Source organism: Anomalospiza imberbis, chromosome 3 (assembly GCF_031753505.1).
Source record: "Anomalospiza imberbis isolate Cuckoo-Finch-1a 21T00152 chromosome 3, ASM3175350v1, whole genome shotgun sequence".
NCBI classification, from domain to species: domain Eukaryota; kingdom Metazoa; phylum Chordata; class Aves; order Passeriformes; family Viduidae; genus Anomalospiza; species Anomalospiza imberbis.
Window position 1 is genome coordinate 89,241,167 of NC_089683.1, and position 18,272 is coordinate 89,259,438.

The following is an 18,272-nucleotide window of genomic DNA, read 5'->3' on the forward strand; positions in this document are numbered from 1 at the left end:
ATATGCAGGAGACATCTGCACTACAGACCAAGGAAGGAGTTGTGCCAGGGAGAGGAAAACATAAGAAGTTGATACCCTTTCTTTCAGCTGGGAGACTGGATCTGGCTCTGGAGTCTGCAGATTTTCCAGGTGGCTTTTCTTGAAGGAGCACTCATAACATGCACAATGCTTCCCAGGCTTGTTGGAAGGAGGGTGCATCCCAGAATTACAGTGGCATGTAGAGATCTGACGGGAGAACTCCACTCCTGATCTTTAAACAACTAAACTGTAGTTTTTTGAGCCACCATTTAAAAAAATAAGTTAATGAGACAATGGAATGAGAAGAACTTAGTGCTACCCACTTCCATTTGCCTTACTGTGCCTTGAGGGGTTAGAAAACTTGTAGAAAGAAGACTTTTTATAAGATTCATAAAAAGACAAGCTTATCAATCCTGAAAAAGTTAAATGGACCTATGCAAGACTAATAAGGCTCTAGCACAGTGTGACAAACTTAATGAAAGAGAGTAACATGAGTCCCACACCCTTGGTCTGGTTGTCATGTTGTCTTTTCTTCCCAGCAAGTGACAGACTTTGCAGGGGAGATTGGGGTGGGGAAGGGGCCGACTGATGGGCACCAGGTAAAGGTTTATTGGAACCACATAGAAAAAACATGTTGGTTTTTCAGTTTTCTGCAAAGGTTGAGACTCTAAAGTGCAGTGTAGGAAAAAAATCTGATTATCAGACTCAATATTCACACAAGGCATTTGCAATTCAGTCTGATCTTTGGGTGTATACAGGGTTTCAGTGTTCCTTAGTAAATTACCTCTTCTTGTACCAATTAACCCCCTTCTGTGAGGGTTCAGTGTTTACTTGGGGCTGTGCCAGTGCTAACAGCTCTGGCTTAACATTATTTTTAATGGCTTGCAATTACTACTGAGAGTGAAGGTTGCATAAAATATTAACACTTAAACATCTTTTACACTCCTTTGAACATTATGTTGTATGTATAATAGAAGTGACTTTTCATTCTTATAAACCTGCTATTTGCTTAAATTCCTCTGGACCCATGAAAACGCTGCAGTTAAGTGTTGTCTGTTGATTTATAAACTTCCCTCAAGGTCTGGTGGAAGTCACTCCATGCGAAATATTGAATGCATTTTGTTCTTTAAATTGTTCCATCTTAATGCCAGAAGAATAAGGATTTCCACATTTTAAAGAGGTAAAATAACTTTGATAGTAACTTTTAAAACATACTTGATTTTTTCCCCTGCTGTGCTATCACGTTGAGAGCATCACCCAGAGAGCAGCTACTGTGGCTGCAGAATCACTGCCATAGCTGCTGACTGTGTGCAAAGGATATGAGAGCAGGAAGGTTTCAGACCCAGCTGCCACCCTGGAGCTTAACTTCAATGCAGGTTCCCATCTTGCGAATAAAATCAGTGGAAGCTGGGGATGTAGGTATCCCATCTACACCCAGATTTGTGTTTCTGTACTGCATGGGTTGCGTGGGTCTGCAGTTGAAGAGCAGATCTGAGTAAGCATCCCCTCCCTGCCTGGCTCTCCAATTGTCCTCATCAGCTGTTCTATGTTTTAAAGGCAAAGAGACTTAATTTATCACTTCATGTTCAGTGGTCCATTAAGACAAGTGAGAGACAAATTTTTAAAATCTTGGAATTGATTTTGGATAAGCCCTCAAATATTTGCAGCTTACATAAATCATTAAAACATCTGGGATCTACAAATTTGTCAATAAATCTCAAGCAATATGGATTTCTTGTGAGATTCTTTCCACCTCCAGCTTCTGTTAAGTCCAGAAACATTTGAAATGAATCTTCCTCACAGTATTTTGGCACACCTACATTTATTCCTGGCTGGACTTTAGAATTGTACAATACTGGAATTGGAAAAAATAAGGACATAACTACATGCTTGTGAACCCTGAAAGAATTTCACTAGTGGATTGCTTTCTAGTCTTCTTGTAGTGTAGTGACTTCAAGTTGTAGTGACTTCAATTTTTTGGCAAAGGTTAGCAAGGACACTCCACACAAGATCCATTGTCTTTCTTTTTTATTTTATTTGCTTGTTTTTCTCTCCACAAGGCACGTTACACCTCTCTATTCTGTTGTCCTACTTCCTTCTATTTATTTAAATTCATTTGGAGCAATCCTTGCTTTTCACAGGCAGGCCTTAAACATGAAGATGTGAATAACTTAAAGGAGGAAGCCAGGTGAATGCAAAGGACAGCAATGCATGGGAAAATTAAAATTTCTGAATATTCTGATTGTCGGTGAGTCTGCAATATCTTCTGGGTTTATCTTTTAGATTAATATAAAAGAAGCATTACTTCATGTAGCTTGTAGATATTCTGGAGCTATGGTGAAAAACTGAAATAAAATAGCTGTAGGATCTGGTGATTTCAGCTTTGTATTAAAAAAAACCTGTGTCTTTCCTTCAGCAGCTTCAGGAACCTTTTCAGCTAAATCTCTTGTTTCTGAAGAGCAAAATTTTCAGAGAGTATTTTTTATAGAATAAATAGATTGCATTTTACAGCAAATGCTGGAGCAGGAGGTGGTGCTGGAGGATCATCATCCCTTTTAGAGAGCAGTGACAGACGAACTTCACTGTACCATGGAATAGTGGTTTGAGGTACTTTATCACCTGCATGTTGTGTACATGACTCTGCACACAGGTTGTCCATTCAGCCCACTGAGTCTGGTGACCGAGAAGGGAAGTTGGAAAATCCACGCGATGAGTGCACAGTGATCTAAACCTGTCCAATAGGAGAACCCAAATGAACTGGTTTTGATATATGATTTTTATCTCAAGTTTAGGCTTCTCAAGGGATGTGTCTGCTTACTTGTAAGTCAAGGTTGAGACAACTCTCCAGAGTATAGTCATTCTTCCAAAGCACTCAGTAGACTCAGCTTTCTTTTTTTGGTGGTCCTTCATCATCCATACAGTTGTGAGGCCCAAGAGCAAGAGGCCCTCACTCTGTGCTTCCTCTCTGAGACAACATCTCGCTGATCTGCCCGGGTGCAGCTCCCCACGGTGCTCTCCACACACAAATGCAAGTTCAAAGGATCAGAAAGAGGGGCTCAGAATTGAAAATGAAAACAAATGTCAGAGCAAAGAGGGTCTGAATTTGGTACATCTCCAGATAAAATTATCGTACAATTAAGAAAAGCCTCAGCCCTGTACACATGCTTAATTTCATACACTAAGCCTATTCACCACATGGAGCTGAACAAATGCACAAGTGTTGTCAGAGCTGAGGTCCGTCACACTGCTAGGAGATATATGCATGCCGTTTCCATAAGCCACAGCAGCAAAGGCATAATTTAATAAAAAAGGCTTTTGTTCATGTCTATTAAAAGAAACCTATAAATCCTCTAAATGGTACACTTAGGATTTGGTCCAAAAGTTACTTAAGCCGATGGAAAAGCTGTTATTGATTTTAATAGGTATTTATTATATTTGGCTATTCCTTGAGCCGTCACTCTTTCCCCCTCTGTCATCTCAGCTGAGTTCCAGTCCCGTCTCCTGTATCTTACCAATATGTGGACAGCATATGTTGTTTAAATGAGAGACTTGTTCATTAGTTTATGTTTGAACCATGCCAAGCACGTCCCAATCCTAACTGGATGCTAAGATGATGGTAATAGATGACATAATTACAGCAATAATAAAATCCTGTGTTCAGCCATGTTATATGCTATTTTATTCCACAAACAACAAAGAAAAGGATTTCACATGCACACAATAGGGAAATACATATCTGAGCAAAAACACTAGTGTGAATAAACTCTCCCTGCTTCTTTGTAACCTGTTCTGTTGATGAGAGCAACTGCAAGAGCTAAATTTATGTGGTTTGTGTTAATTTATTATTTCTTCACCTTTGGAAAAAGCTACTTGAGTAAATCACTTTTCTGAATGGTTCTTCTCTTTTAAAGAGACCATGTAAGCACTAGCAGAGGATTATAAAGACTTGACAAGGCAGATAAGAGTTTCTCTTTTATTTTTTCATAAATTTTCTTTCATAAACTGACATCAAAGCTGACAAAAAATCTTGTGAAACTTTCGATAATGCTAACTCTGCGGTGGTTGAGGCTTACAAATAAAGCAATTGACAGGCATTTTTATTTTTCAGTCACACCAAGTATGGACTTCTGATGACCAGGGAGTTTGGGTTTTAATTCAGCAGTCCTTAGCTAGATTTTAGGCAAGGATATGTATTTAAGTCCTTTTAAATTATTCTTTTTTCTTAAGTGTTTGTATCAAGTAGATCTAAATAACATTTCCTGGAGCATTAGCTTCAAATTCTTGTGAGTGAGTAACTTCCAGGAGGTTTTGATTGTACCTTGCCCTTCAGTGACCATTCCATTCTTCTCCAGAAAAGCATCTAAAACAACTTGCATGTTGACCAGGAAATTTCCTTCCTATTTGTACAAATAAGAGACTGCAGAGAGGACCTTGAGTGAACTCAGTTTTTCTCTGAAACTTTTGTGTCAAAGGGGGATTAACTGTGTCCTTGACTGAAAGGAATGCTGTTGTTTGCCCTTTCCAAGGTACAGTCTTGCTTTGTTCTTAAAATAACATCCAGGAGCTACAGTATTCCCTGGAATACAGGAGACCTGGACTCAGCTCCCACTTTTTTTCTGAAGTTACTGCAGTTGGCATCTACCAGCACCTTGCACCCACTGGGTCCCTGCTCCTATGAGACTGGAGAGATACTCCTGTATCTGCCTCTCTGTGGTACTCAGTGGGAAAAAGAGACTCGGGTGCCAATTTCTGCTTCATAGTTTGCTCCGCATTTAGCATCCAGAGGATAAAATATAATCAAAACCCTCTTGGGAACTGTGATTTCTCTCCTACCACAGGGAGTGGCATTACTTGTAGCTTGACATTTCCTTCTTTGGACTGATGCCAGAGGAATTTCATAAAAAATGTTGTGCTAATGAAGCTAAAAGATCTCTACAGAGAAGTGGCAACTGAGAAAGGGTTTTCAGGATCAGAGTTTTGGATTACCATCAGACACTTCTCTTTCAGTCCTGCTCAATTGGATCTTTCAGCTCCCATTGACATAAAGATGGACTGAAGATAATAATTTTCTTATAGGATTGAAACTTATATGGCCCAGGAATTCAAGAGAAGATAAACAGAATTCATATGTGAAGTAATGAATTAAAGTAGATGAAGAGAGAAAGAAAAGAAAAAAGAAAAGCATTAGGGCTTCTCTCTTCTCCTGAATTTGGCAGGTTGGGTTTACTTTGTGATGCCAGACAAATTTTTTTTGTCTGAAATACATTTGCTGAAAAGTCTCTTGTAATCCATATAAAGGCTCTAAAATATAAAGGAGACACTTCCAGAGAGATCAGAAAAACTAGGGGAAAAGAGAGGTGATGTTGATATTTTAATGAGCATTCTTCTCCTCATTGAGAGAATATCTGCCATGTACCATCACTTTCCTGAGAGCACAGAACAATTATTGTCATTCAAACACTATTTTTCTCACAGCCAGGATGAAAGAGAAATGACACGCACAAACAGACACGTATACACGTGCACCACATGCAGATCCTCTTTCTCTCTCTCCCTCTCTCTCTGATAGCTCCCTAGAGAGTTCCATCATACCTGAGTTTATGAGCCTTGGATCATCTATGGCCAGTGGATTTAGTAATAAACAGAGTGGAAATGTTCTTCATCAGAGTTCAAAGGAAATTTTGACCAGCCCTTGCCAGACGTTGCTTCCCCCTGGCCCCTCAGCATTTTACTGTAATGACTTCCTTTGAGTGGAAAAAAAATGGAAAGGAAGGCAGCTTGTACATCTTTAAAATGTGTCTTTAAATATAGGAAGCTCTTTAAATGAAGGGCATCGAGGTGGTTTTATAGTGCACCTTTTCAGGGTCTTTTTGCCACGCTGGAAGCATGGTGTCTGGGAAGCACATGCAACATTTTGAGGTGTGAGCCTAAGGGCTGAGTAAAGGAGCTGTATCGCTACATTTAAAACAAAAAATTGCACCTCTGAATTCCCTCTTATAGCCTTTGACCATTGAAAATCTGCCTCTGTTGGGCAAAATCTAAAGGCACACCTTATCTTTCCATAAAATGCTGTGCAGTCCCACTATAAATCCCACTGACACAGAATAATTTTACATATGAGAAGAAAGGTTTGCCAACACTGTTAGATCAATCTACTTCATTATATACTGATATTCAGAGCTACTAAGAACTCCCCATCCTCTTGGATGTCAACAGGTTTAAATGTCCCCATTTTCAAATGTTGGAAATTAATTATGGATTTCATTTCTGTAAATTCTGTGGTGAAACCATAGCACTTGGATGGACAAACATTTTAAAACACTGGACAGACCCAAAGGACTGCCCTGATTACTTTTATCCAAAGTATAAAAATACCAGACATGTATTTTTATCTTGCTTTGAAGGTATCCATGGACTGGAGGTAGGTTATAATACTTTCAAAGAACCTTGAGAAGTGAGAATTATAGGCCCTTCAGAGAATTACCTATATCCCTCTAATAAATTCTCATGAGGTTTATCTGAAGATGGTGGTGATGGCTCAGAGAAGGCCATAAATTGCCTGGGGGACATCATAGTAACAAATTTGCCCCTGTGACAGCCAAGGGGATAGTGGAGAGCACAACAGAAACAGCACACATTAAGTAATGCCCCCCATCAGACTGCAGATGTGTGAACTAGTTTAAAACTTTTATTGGGGATTTTATTAGGCTGTGATACAGTCCCAGGCTCTTTGCAGTTGCCAGTGTAGCCAGTTGCTTTCAAGTTATAACAAATTAAAAATACCTAATGCTCAAGCTGTTCTACACTTAGGGGTGGGGAGTCCCAGACAGATAATATTTTGGGTGGCTAAGTGGCTAGGTTCCTTCTGTGCCTTGTGATCCTGCTTGTGAGACCCATGGCTTTAACCATAGTTGTTTCATTTGATTTGAAACAGCAGCAGAGGTTCAACCTAAGCAGCAGTCTTGTAAATCCTTGATGATGCTGTAAATGCTCTTTAAAACATTGATAAACTAATTGGTTATGTAGAGTTTTTTGTTTGGTTTGATTTGGATAGGTTTGGTTTTTTTAACCCCTGTTACCTACTTAAGTTAATGTAATTGATAGCTTTGGTAGACAAAATTTTCTTTAAACCTAAAACAAATGAAAAATTTTAACTTTGTTACCAAAAGTTGTCTTGGTCATGTATCTTGCTTCTGCCAAAGTGACTCAGTCCTAACAGAAGTTGTCATGTCTTTGTGAGATGGTTTGGTCTCAGTGACTTCACTGTCAGCTGGAGAGCTGGGCTGCAGCAGCAGGAGTTTGGTGGGAGTGGGGCCACAGGGAAGATCTTCATAGTGGCAGTGAGGAGGGGCCAGTGGTTCGTCACCTCTCACAACATAGGAACTAAAGGAAACCAAGGAACTGGTCAGATGGCAGGTTCTGAAATAAGTAAAAAGCTACAATTATTTGTTCACTCTGCATGTGGCTATTAAGTGATGAAACTCTGCAATAGAATGCTGTAGCTACCAGAATTTTACATAAGTTCAAAAAACATTAGACAAATTACTGAGATAAAGAGCCATTGAAGACAGTGAAAAACACCAGCATACAATCTCAGACTCAAAAAATTTATAAACCCCAGTCTGATGGAAGTTAGCAGGATATACTGGAGAAGCATCATGGCATTTTCTCCACGTAATCACAAGCTCCTACAGGAAATGAGAGAGCAGAGTAGATGAACCACTGGGTTAATAATTCTATTAAATTATTATCTTCTAGATATTAACAACTGAGCTAAGCACAATCCAATCTGAGAGCCCTTGGATGCCTATGACTTCATGCACAACTATTAAAGCTTTGCTAGAAAAGAATTCCAGAAAATCTCCTGAAGTCTCCAGATGTTCATAAATTGGATAATTCTATACAGTTCAGTTTAGACAGATTAATATGTCTTTCCATGTGGAAACTTTAAAGCAAGCACAGAAGGACAGTTAGAGAAGATCACAGCAGATAGGAAAAGATGGCAAGAAGAAGAGAGAGGGTAGCAACACTTGCAGGGATCATGAGCAGGAGATGGATTCTTTGGTCTCTTTGGGCCCTTTCCCATGCCTGAGGAGAACTAATTGCTCCAAGCATCCATCTCTTTTCAACCCTATCGTTGGCCATAGCAGCAGGAAAAGAATGCATCCCCTGGGCCCATTTTTGCATTTACTTTAAGCTTTTCATTGTAAAAGCAATGCAAACTGGCTTTAATATAAGTGAGGATTAAGTGTTGCACATATCGTTGTGAAGTCACCGGGGACCACAGTAAAATCTGAGATATTACTACACACAATTGTTGAATCAGCTCCTTTTAGAACCAGATTATCTTTTTAAACAAATTTTGTAAATGAGCTGTAATATTTTATATCCACTCAAAGCTTTTTAGCCCAAAGCACTTAACAAGCTTAAAGACCTGGAGTGGGAACCAGCTTTTGTTCTGTGTGCGGACGGTACCTGGCACAATGGAAATCAGTCCCTCACTCAGGTTCCCATGTGTTGCTACAACAGCAATACTCTCAAGAGTATGAACAGCAGAATGGAAATACTGACATATCTGGGTCAGAAAAATGCCAGACAAATGAAGCTTTGATTTTTAAAATAAGGAATTACAGAAAGTAGCCAGAATCTAAGCTAAAGAGGGATAGTTTTTGAAGACTGACTTTTAAGACTAACCTCGTTAACATATACATCACAACCTTTTTATGATTAATTCTATTCTGCCAAGAACCACAAATGTTTTTAAATAAGAGTAAGGGTTTGACAATGCAGGTATACATACCCATTTACACCATATAGATATGCATTTATAGACGGGATGCAGGACTTGAAGGATTTCTTTCCCATTTTTTAAAAGAAATACACAACTATGCCCTATAAATATATGCAATATTCACTTACACTGTTTGGAAAATAAGTGCCTTTTCTTATTGATATTCTGATTAAATATTCTAATCAATATTTTTACCAAACACCCAAATAACTATGCTGAGCTTCTTAATAGGAAACTGGGATCTCTAGCCTTCTGTTAGCAAGCCTAGTGAGCAGAGTATGCAAATGGAGAGGTTTACATGCAAATTGAACCATTTGTAAATGGAACACGTGCAGTTTGAACCATGCTGAATGGTGGTGTGTTCCCTGAGCATTTTCTGCTTTGGTGCCTGGGCTGGTAAACTGAAGAAAGTAACAAAGATGGGCACTGTTTGAGGAAGTAAAATGCCATTGGATGTCATTATTTCTTTTTCTTTGAAACTGAAGCAATTCTTTTCTAGAGGTGGAAAATATGGCTATAACAGAAGGTAGATGAGTTCGATTTTGAATATTCTCGGTATTTTGGAATACTTGTTCCTAATTTAAAATAGCTTTTCAAAGTCAGACTCCTTCATGAGTCAGTGGAAACATACACAACTCTTTGCAAATGCAAGCAAAAACTTTGCCCTCGTTTTGGTACAAATTGGTGTACAAACTGAGCCTGCAAATGGCTCAGTTGGGCGAGCCTCTCAATTGGGCAGCCTCTGGGCTGCTCACATTGTGCTCCCCCAGCTTTCCCTCCCCAGCAACTTCAGGAAGCCAGTTTTGTGGTAATATAAAAGTAGACTAGCACCTAAGCACAAACTTAGTCATCATTGTCTCTGAGCATTTGAAATCATGTCATTGGGATCATGGAGTCTATTCCTGCAACCACTGGAAGTCCTGTTTATTTCAGTGCAGTAGTGGGGATATCAGTAAGATAGAAAGTACGAAAACCCTGAGTATCACACTTAGTTACTGCACAGGCATTTCCTCTAAGAAAACACTGGCAAGCACTACTAGTGGCTACACTAAAAGCTGGATTTTAATTTTATGTCTTTCATTTTTCTGGTCTGAGATATCAGTAAAACATCAGGAGCTCAGATATTTCTCCTTTTTAATGGCTCTCAACACTTGATAATTGCTTACCAGAAAATGGTTCCTTTTCTTCCATTATAACCAGTAATCGTATCTGTACCTGAGACTAAGAACCAACAGAGAAATATTTTCTACATGTTCCTTATTTTCAGAGCTGAAGCAAGAAGCTAAATTATGTAATATTGCTATAATATAATATAACATAGTATAATATAATATAATATAATATAATAATATAATATAATATAATATAATATAATATAATATAATATAATATAATATAATCCCTTTTTACAGTCCAGATCCTTGTACTTTGTCTATTGTACCCTTGTATTTATAAGTCAGATCTGCATCACAGCCACTGAACATCTGTCAGTGATGGCATAGCTGAAGGAGTTCTTTGGTCCATGATTTTAAGTGTTTTGAAAGGTAACAAAGAAAGAACCCACCTTAATATCCAGACCTGACTGAGTTGAAACAGTTGCGAATAAAAAGAGACACCCATGTGTTTGTAAATGAGGCATCCCATGCCTCATTTTAAAAAAAATTACATTAATGCTTTATAATGGTGAACTGATCTTGAACTCTGTTCTGTGGCTGATAGGACTTTTCACCATTAAATTCTAAAACCAGAAAGCACCAAAGAACCTCATAGCTTGTCTGTCTTGCTTGCCTACAGAAATTCCCTGTACTTACATGTAGTGTTTGGTCTTACAAATGAAATTGTAAATCTTTGACATCAGCAGAGAGACAAGATGTTTCAAAGGTAGAGATTTGTGGGTTTATTCTGATTTTGCCATAAAAAATGAGGCACACAGCTGAGATCTGGAAGGAATTCTCATCACCATGGGCCATGTGAAAGTATAAGGGACCATGCCTACTAACCTGGAAAACTGGGAGAATTAACGCAGAACACATCAGTATGGAAACCATGCAAACAAGAAGGAAAAGCCTGAAAAAACCTATTGAATTTAAATAACATCTTGGAGCACTAAAATTGAGATAATAATTTTAAGAAGAAATGGTATACTTGAATATTTTCATCTCAGTATGTTAACAAATTATCATGAACATTTTAGGACTTTCTAAGATGGCTTTATAATCTAACATTATATGCTAGATATCTAGAAATACTAGAACTATTTTTCTTGTTGCCAATGACACAGACAAAACAGTAAGTTTGGGGCTAGTAGGCGCTTTCACTACAAATGGAAATAACATTTTGTTCATATGTTTTCTTCCCTCAAATTTTTCATAGGGAATAAAACCCACTCTCAACCAGTTCCACATGTGATTTATTTGAGTTAAACTGTGTGGAATTAAATCTTAACAAGGGACTGATCTAAAATCTATAGAAATCTCTGGGACTCTTTCTATTAATTTGAGTGGTTTTTTTGATGAGGCCTTACGTGAAAAAACACATTTATGAGTCCCAAAGATGGAACTCACGAAATTATGTTTCCTTTATTTTACATGTGTAATTTAAATGATTTTGGATTTTATAATTCCCAATGAAATTATTTGATTCTAAGTTACATAAAGATAGGGGAGCTGTAGTGATATGGGAACCAGGACAAAAATCCAAGTTTGCTGGTATAAATAAGTCTTGTTCTATCAGCTTTTAAAAACTTCCATTATTTGCAATAACAAAAGATAAATGCATACGTTAACTTTCATGCTCTTTTAGCAACACAAATGTGAACATTAGATTTTAGGTGCAGGTAATAAGTATGATTTAGTAAAAAATTGGTTCAGCAAGATCTACTAAGGAAAGCAGTCAAAGGCAAATGTTTTTACCTGAATAAACCAAAAACTGACAACATCCCAGCCTGGCAAAATATGTCCAAAACCCTTGTGCAACAGGTCTGTGGCACCAAGCAAGAGGATAGATGCTCAGCCTTAGGAGTAATATTTTTGGGGAACACAGGAAAAGGCTGGATCTGTAATGGTGTAATGGCTTGATACAGCTCATGTTCCAACATGTAAAGGCCAATATGCACTCTCAATACATGGCAAGGATGGAGATCTCTGTAAAATGGCAACAAGGGCTGTTGAGCCCTGAGTGCTGACAACCTGATGTGAAGTCATGGAAAAGCAGTGACATAAAAATGGAATTTTTTATTGTGTTTTATCCCTTCCTCTCCCTCAGAGCCGCCACAGCAGGAATGTTCTTGGGAAGACAACCTGTGTTATTGTTTGATTTCTGTTTTCTGCCAAGGGCACTGGCAGAAAACAAGGCTTTCCTGTTACAAGAGGGAGGAGTTTGCCAAAATTCTTATTTTTCTCTACTAATTTCAGTGTAAGAGATCTGAATGATAACACAGAAGGCTTAAGTGCTAGACATTTTACAGTTGTTTTTGTAGACTGCCTTTTGCAAGTAATGTTTATTTATAGCGTCCTAAAAACTGACTCCACAACCCATGAATGATACCCAAATTACTGGTATCAATATCCATTTTTGCTACTATTCTTAAGTTTAAGTAAGTTGAACTGCAATTAAATCAAACAAGCAGATTTAGAGATGTTTTAGATGTTCTCAGTGATCAGATATCAACATTCAGCAGTTACATACTCTAGAAACACCAGAGCAGTGACCTGTAATATTGTCCCTATTTAATCCCTGAAAGTATTTGACTTTATCTTGGTTCTATCTATCTATCTATCTATCTATCTATCTATCTATCTATCTATCTATCATCTATCTCCATAGGCTTTTTTGTGGGGGGCTAGGGGGTGCCACCATTTATATCACACATATCTAAAGAAAATATTAGGGGAAAAAAGAAACAAACAAGGAAAAAAATCTTATCTTTAAAACAAATATGAAAAGGATAAATTTCTGAACCGAGGTTTTTGTTGAACTTCAAAGTGAGAATTAATATATAAAATATCTAGGATCTTGAAAGAAATAAACTCTTGAAGAATTCTAACGTGTCTAATATAAACCAAAAAAAGAAAAAAAGTCCTTTGAATCTTTAAAATAATATTAGTTTTGCTTGTAAGTTTTTCTTTAGCATCAACTTTTTTGACTGTTTTATTGAAACTTCAACAGTTTCAGTAGCTTATTTTTCCACAGACTTAAGCACCTGAGATTTTTGGCTAATAGATATAAGGCCAGTAAAATTTCCTATAAAATGTAACTTTATACGAGAACTTACATGATGTTTATAGAATATATTCCAGTGTTTGGTTTTCAAAAGCAAAGTTCTTGATATTCATAGGAAGGATATCAGCTGCATTGCAATGAGAAAGTGAAAATGATCAGCTGATGAATACACATAAACAGAGATGTTTTCCCTGGCTTCACTACTTGCTTCCTTAGGACCTCTGTTTCCCACTTAAAGATCAATAAATACCAAGTACAAAGCTCTGTGAAATCCTTTCTGTTCCTTTTAATGAGCTGTGATTTAGAACTTAAATTAAAACCAGGGATGAACAAAGACTTTTTAACGAGAAAATTTCTGAATCAGAAATTCTACAAATTACTCTTGTTACTCTTCATTATCCTTAATTTTGGCAAATAGATCCACTGGTGGCTATGGGTTCACAAATATTATGTGGCTAAATGGAGTGCACTGAAGAATATTCATATGCATAAAATAAATAAAGGACAACACTTCAGAGAAAAGAATGACGGGTATCAGTACTGGATTTACCCTTCAGAAGGAAATAGTCCCAGATATCCAAGATAATATACTTCCCAGAAATAATCTATCTATTTTATTTCTATCAACAGTAAAACACTCATTTCAGATAAGAACTTCTGCACATTTAATTTCAGTCAATCAACTAGGGCTTTTACTCAGAAAGTAGGAAATGAGACAGCAAGCTCTAAGATGGAAGAGAGCATTTAAATGTACTTTGCCTCTTCTGCAAGTCATATATAAAATATTCCAAAGAAAATACACCAGCAGTAATAAAACTGTCCATCAATTCTATTTCATACATGAAAGCATCTGAATAAGAACAAAACGTAGGGCTTCTGGCAGTAGGAATCATGTTCACTTCCCTCCATGTAATTTACTCCAAAAAAACTTTATCTGCTGCAAACAGGTCAACGATTTCTAACTTTTCTCCAAATAAGACACCCACACTTTCATTTGATCTTCATACTTCAGAGAAGTCAAATGGAAATTTGACTTTAAATTCCATGAGGATAATTTAGGTCACTTCTTTGGATTGACGTATCTACCCTTGTTCTCTGCAGCCTGAAATGGCAAATAGGTATAAATTGTGTCTGGGGCACAAACTTACAATCATAGAACCACAGAGTCATAGGGTCACAGAATCATAAAATGTATTGGAAGGGACTGCTAAAAGTCTTCTAGTCCAACCACCCTGCAATGAGCAGGGACATCTTCAACTTCCTCAGAGTCCCATCCAAACTGACCACCACAGCATAAGAATAGTATCACCCACAGGAAAGTTTCTGGTCTTTCTGGTTTTTTCTTTCTTGAATCTGGTCCTACAAGATTTTCTCCACCAAACCTGACATTCTAGAAGTCAACTAATCCCCTATTGGAATGGGAGAATTTGGAAGGCAGCAGCTAGTATACTGCCCAAATCTTCCCATACAATCCCATCACTATGCATTTTTTCACTTGCCAAATCTAAGAAAGGTTGACCCAATGTCCCTCTGATTGCTTTTTTTCCTAATTGTCACTGTGAACATGTTTGGTGGGAATTGCCTGGGTATAAATGGATGTTTTAATATATAGAAATATATCAGTAAGAACTGTTGCCCTTAGCAGAGAGGTAGTGGATTTGAATGCAATGTCCCTTTCTTTTCTCCTTTAGTGATGATTCCTTAAGATCTCTTCACTCAGAGTTAAGCACCTTACAGCCTTCTTCTAAGCAGCTGAGATGTGGATTCAAGCATACAGGCAGTGAATATGCCTGGATATTTTTCTCCTAATATATCTTGAGTTCTGGGAGTTGTTCTAGAAACTGGCTGATACTCTTAGAACATTGTACATGAGGCAGTACCCAGTCAATATTAATGAACTACCCCCAGTTGCTGAGGAATAACTACTTCAAGAATTGGCACAAAATAAAAATATGAAATAAAACTTTCCTGTTCTTGTTGGAGTAAGAAAAAAGTCACCTCAAAATGTTATACCACATAATGAGCATATTGCCCAAGGACAGTTATTCCAAAACTCAAATCATACTTGTATTAAGGAAGACCATACCACAAGCTTACTTGCTTTCCTGAATCCACCCCTAATCTGCTTTGTAGTAGTATTGCAATTTCCCAGAACGACTAAGTCCCTGGGTGCAGCTGGGGATCATCATCACAGGGGAACAAAAACTCAACATATTTCATTTTACATGGTTCAGAAAACATTAGGGTACTTCACACTGATATAAAATCTACTTGTATCCCTCCCTTTTTTTCCTTCCTCTCAAGTCATAGCCACTATTCTAACAGTTCTGCTTCTGCCTATGTTTAATCTCCAATTGCTTTGTTAAGTGTCAGTTACCAAAGCTTTCCTTTTGCTTACTAGACAGTGGTTGCTATTATTTAAGCTCTGCTAGCACATATTTTAACAGTATAGCTTAATATGATAATAGAGGGCTATTGATCAGAAAGAGAGTTGTACTGGAAGATGTTCAAACAGTCTTGACTCCTCCTTGTGGAGGGTTATGTGCAGACTCTGCCTGATCCTTCATAAATAACACACTTTAACATAAATAAAAGCCCTTTAGCCCTCAGCTGAAGTGAGAGAGTCTGAATAGGTCTTGAATCAGCTTTATGTCATAATTTCTCACAGTCATCCCACTGTTCTGCTGTTTTCATTTAGAATGAATATAAACTATCCAGATTTAGTGTGAGTTTCTCCTTTCAGGAGCAGTGCACTTAGGGATTGACTCAGTATGTGAAACAAATTCTCAGCACCAGTTTTTAAACAGGGATTGAGACTAAGTAATGGAAATAGCAGAGCCCATGGGATTGATTAAAATCGTGCTGAGTTCCCTAATATTCAAAGCACGGTAATTAGAGCCCTCAATGACACAGGACTGTAAAATCCAGTTGATCAGATGCTCACGTACATGGGCTTTCCTTGCAGCAGTTAGCTAACACCAGAAATGTTCCAAACATGTAATGGAAAAACCATTACTATTTCGGAGCCCAAGACGCCACACGCTGGATTCGCATTCCCATTACAGTAAATTGCTGTTTATCTGGAACACGTCATCCTATTCTGACAGTCTATCCAAGGGTCCATATTTTCTGTCTGAGCAGGCCCTGCTGATTACACCCCTCCGTATGTCATTTGTGTCTCCCTGAAAACCTCTGGCCAAAGGAAAGCGTGGAAGCTGCAGGAAGGGAAGACACAATTAGCCCTGTCCTCCGGTCATGATGGGAAAGTTGATACAGGAGTAATAACCACAAGCCAGGTCTCTCCTACATTTATTGTCATGCCCATCATAGCCAGTAACATTTCTTTAACAATAGTCATTTATAAAGGCCTGGCTTCTGTGGAAAGATTTACTAACAGCCCTAAGTGGAAACTCCATTATAAAACCAACATGCTCATGGAAATAGTACTACTACAAAGGCATAAAAATAATGCACAGAAGTGACCCACCAGTGCATTTACTGTAAAAATCAAGGACTAAAAATAAAATAACCTCAATATATAAAATGAGTACAATTTTTCTTTCTTTTCTGTTTGAAACACAGAGGTAGCTCTAATGGATCATGGACTAAAAAAAGCATATTGTGATTGGATCTAACAATATTTTCACATTCTGCCCTTCAAAGACTCAACTCAATTTCATTTTTACAAGACAGAATCTGGCTGTGTAATAGAAGTTTTCTGTTAAAAAGAATATATATATATATATATTTATATATATATATATATAAAGGACAAAAACTAAAGGTAAGAAAGATCATCAGGACTAAATAATACTGACTGATTTTCTGTCATCCTCACTACTCCACTTGCTGAGCATTCACAAAGTAAAAGAAAATATACCAGTGTCTCCAGAGATGCTGTGTCAACAAAAACTCCTTCTGCTGGCATGATACAATTTCTGTTTAACTAATCAGGGGGAAATTTATCATACAGGACTTGGTGACGTTGTTTATGGAGTCATTAGCACAATGGCACTCAGCTCTCAAATGACATTTGTGCTCTTCAGAAGATGAAATGCTGCAGCTGGCTAGGAAATGAATGAAGGCCAAAACCAGAATTATAAAGCAGAGGACTTAATTTGAAAAAATGTTGTTTCTATGATTTCATGGATGTGTTGGCTGATTTATTTATTTACTTATTTACTTAATTGCTCTTTCTAACTAATGAGAGGGTGCTGGGGACTATAAAGCAGTAGTATGTTGAGGGGTTCACTCACAGCCTTATAGTGATTTCTTCAGTATCTTGCTGTAAGAATATCGCACTTTGCTAACTGGTTCATAAAAGACCTTTTCCAAACATCAAAGTAATGGAATGAATTCCTAGGATAATATTCAAGTGCTCAAATTCTGCCTAATGCTCCGTCTTTGATTCCCAATTATAAAAGTAAGATAACCACTTGAATTCTAAAAATATTCCAATGATGCCTGCCAAAAGTCTTACTGCTACCTTGTCCATGTAAAATATGACTTCAAGGAGAATTTTGGTAAAACAGAGTCTAGTTCTTCACAGATTTCTTATTACACATTTAACTGACAAAAGCATTGCAAGGATTAAGTCAATAATATTTATATAAATGTATGGAAGATACAGTTTCAAAAGTGCATTAATAAAAGTGTCCAGCAGATAAAGCAGCAGATGAAATTCAGGTTAGAGAAATGTGAAGCAAAGTACATCAGAAAAGTATTCTTGGAACAAATAATTCCTTTAAAAAATCTACAAAACTCTACCTCAACATATGATGTTAAAAAAACCCAAACAGAACAAAATGAAAAACAAATATAAGTCCAGGAATAATTAAGAAAAGAATAGAAAACATTAATCATCATTATGCCACTGTAAAAATTCATGCTTCATCTTCATTGTAAATACCATGGTTATTGTTTCCTCCTCATGAAAAAGTTACAGTGAAGTTAGAAACAGCTCAGCAAGTCTCCAAGCCACAAATTTCTGAGAGAGTATCCTGAGGCACAATGAATTATATATGTCCTGCTATGCCTGTCTGTTCTGTGACTTTTTCTTGAACATCCTATTATCCATCACTCTTGGAGACAGTACAGTGAGCTGGCTGGACCCATGGGCTGGCCTGACACATTATTCCTTATGCTCTGGACAGATTTAAAAAAAAAAAAACAAACAACAAAGTGGAAGAATAATTTGCTTTAGTCACTGTGCCTGGCTGGAAGGGAAAAGGGAGGTGTCCTA

General features: G+C 37.5%; 1 long non-coding RNA gene across 1 annotated transcript; it reads right to left on the reverse strand.

The window, feature by feature from the left end:
• Positions 1–5,588: 5,588 nt before the first annotated feature.
• On the reverse strand, positions 5,589–17,895 carry LOC137471367 (uncharacterized). The gene is made up of 2 exons (XR_010997546.1): positions 16,911–17,895; positions 5,589–7,437 (listed from the first exon to the last, which is right to left on the reverse strand). It is a non-coding gene; the product is annotated as an uncharacterized lncRNA (long non-coding RNA).
• Between the last annotated feature and the right edge of the window lie 377 nt (positions 17,896–18,272).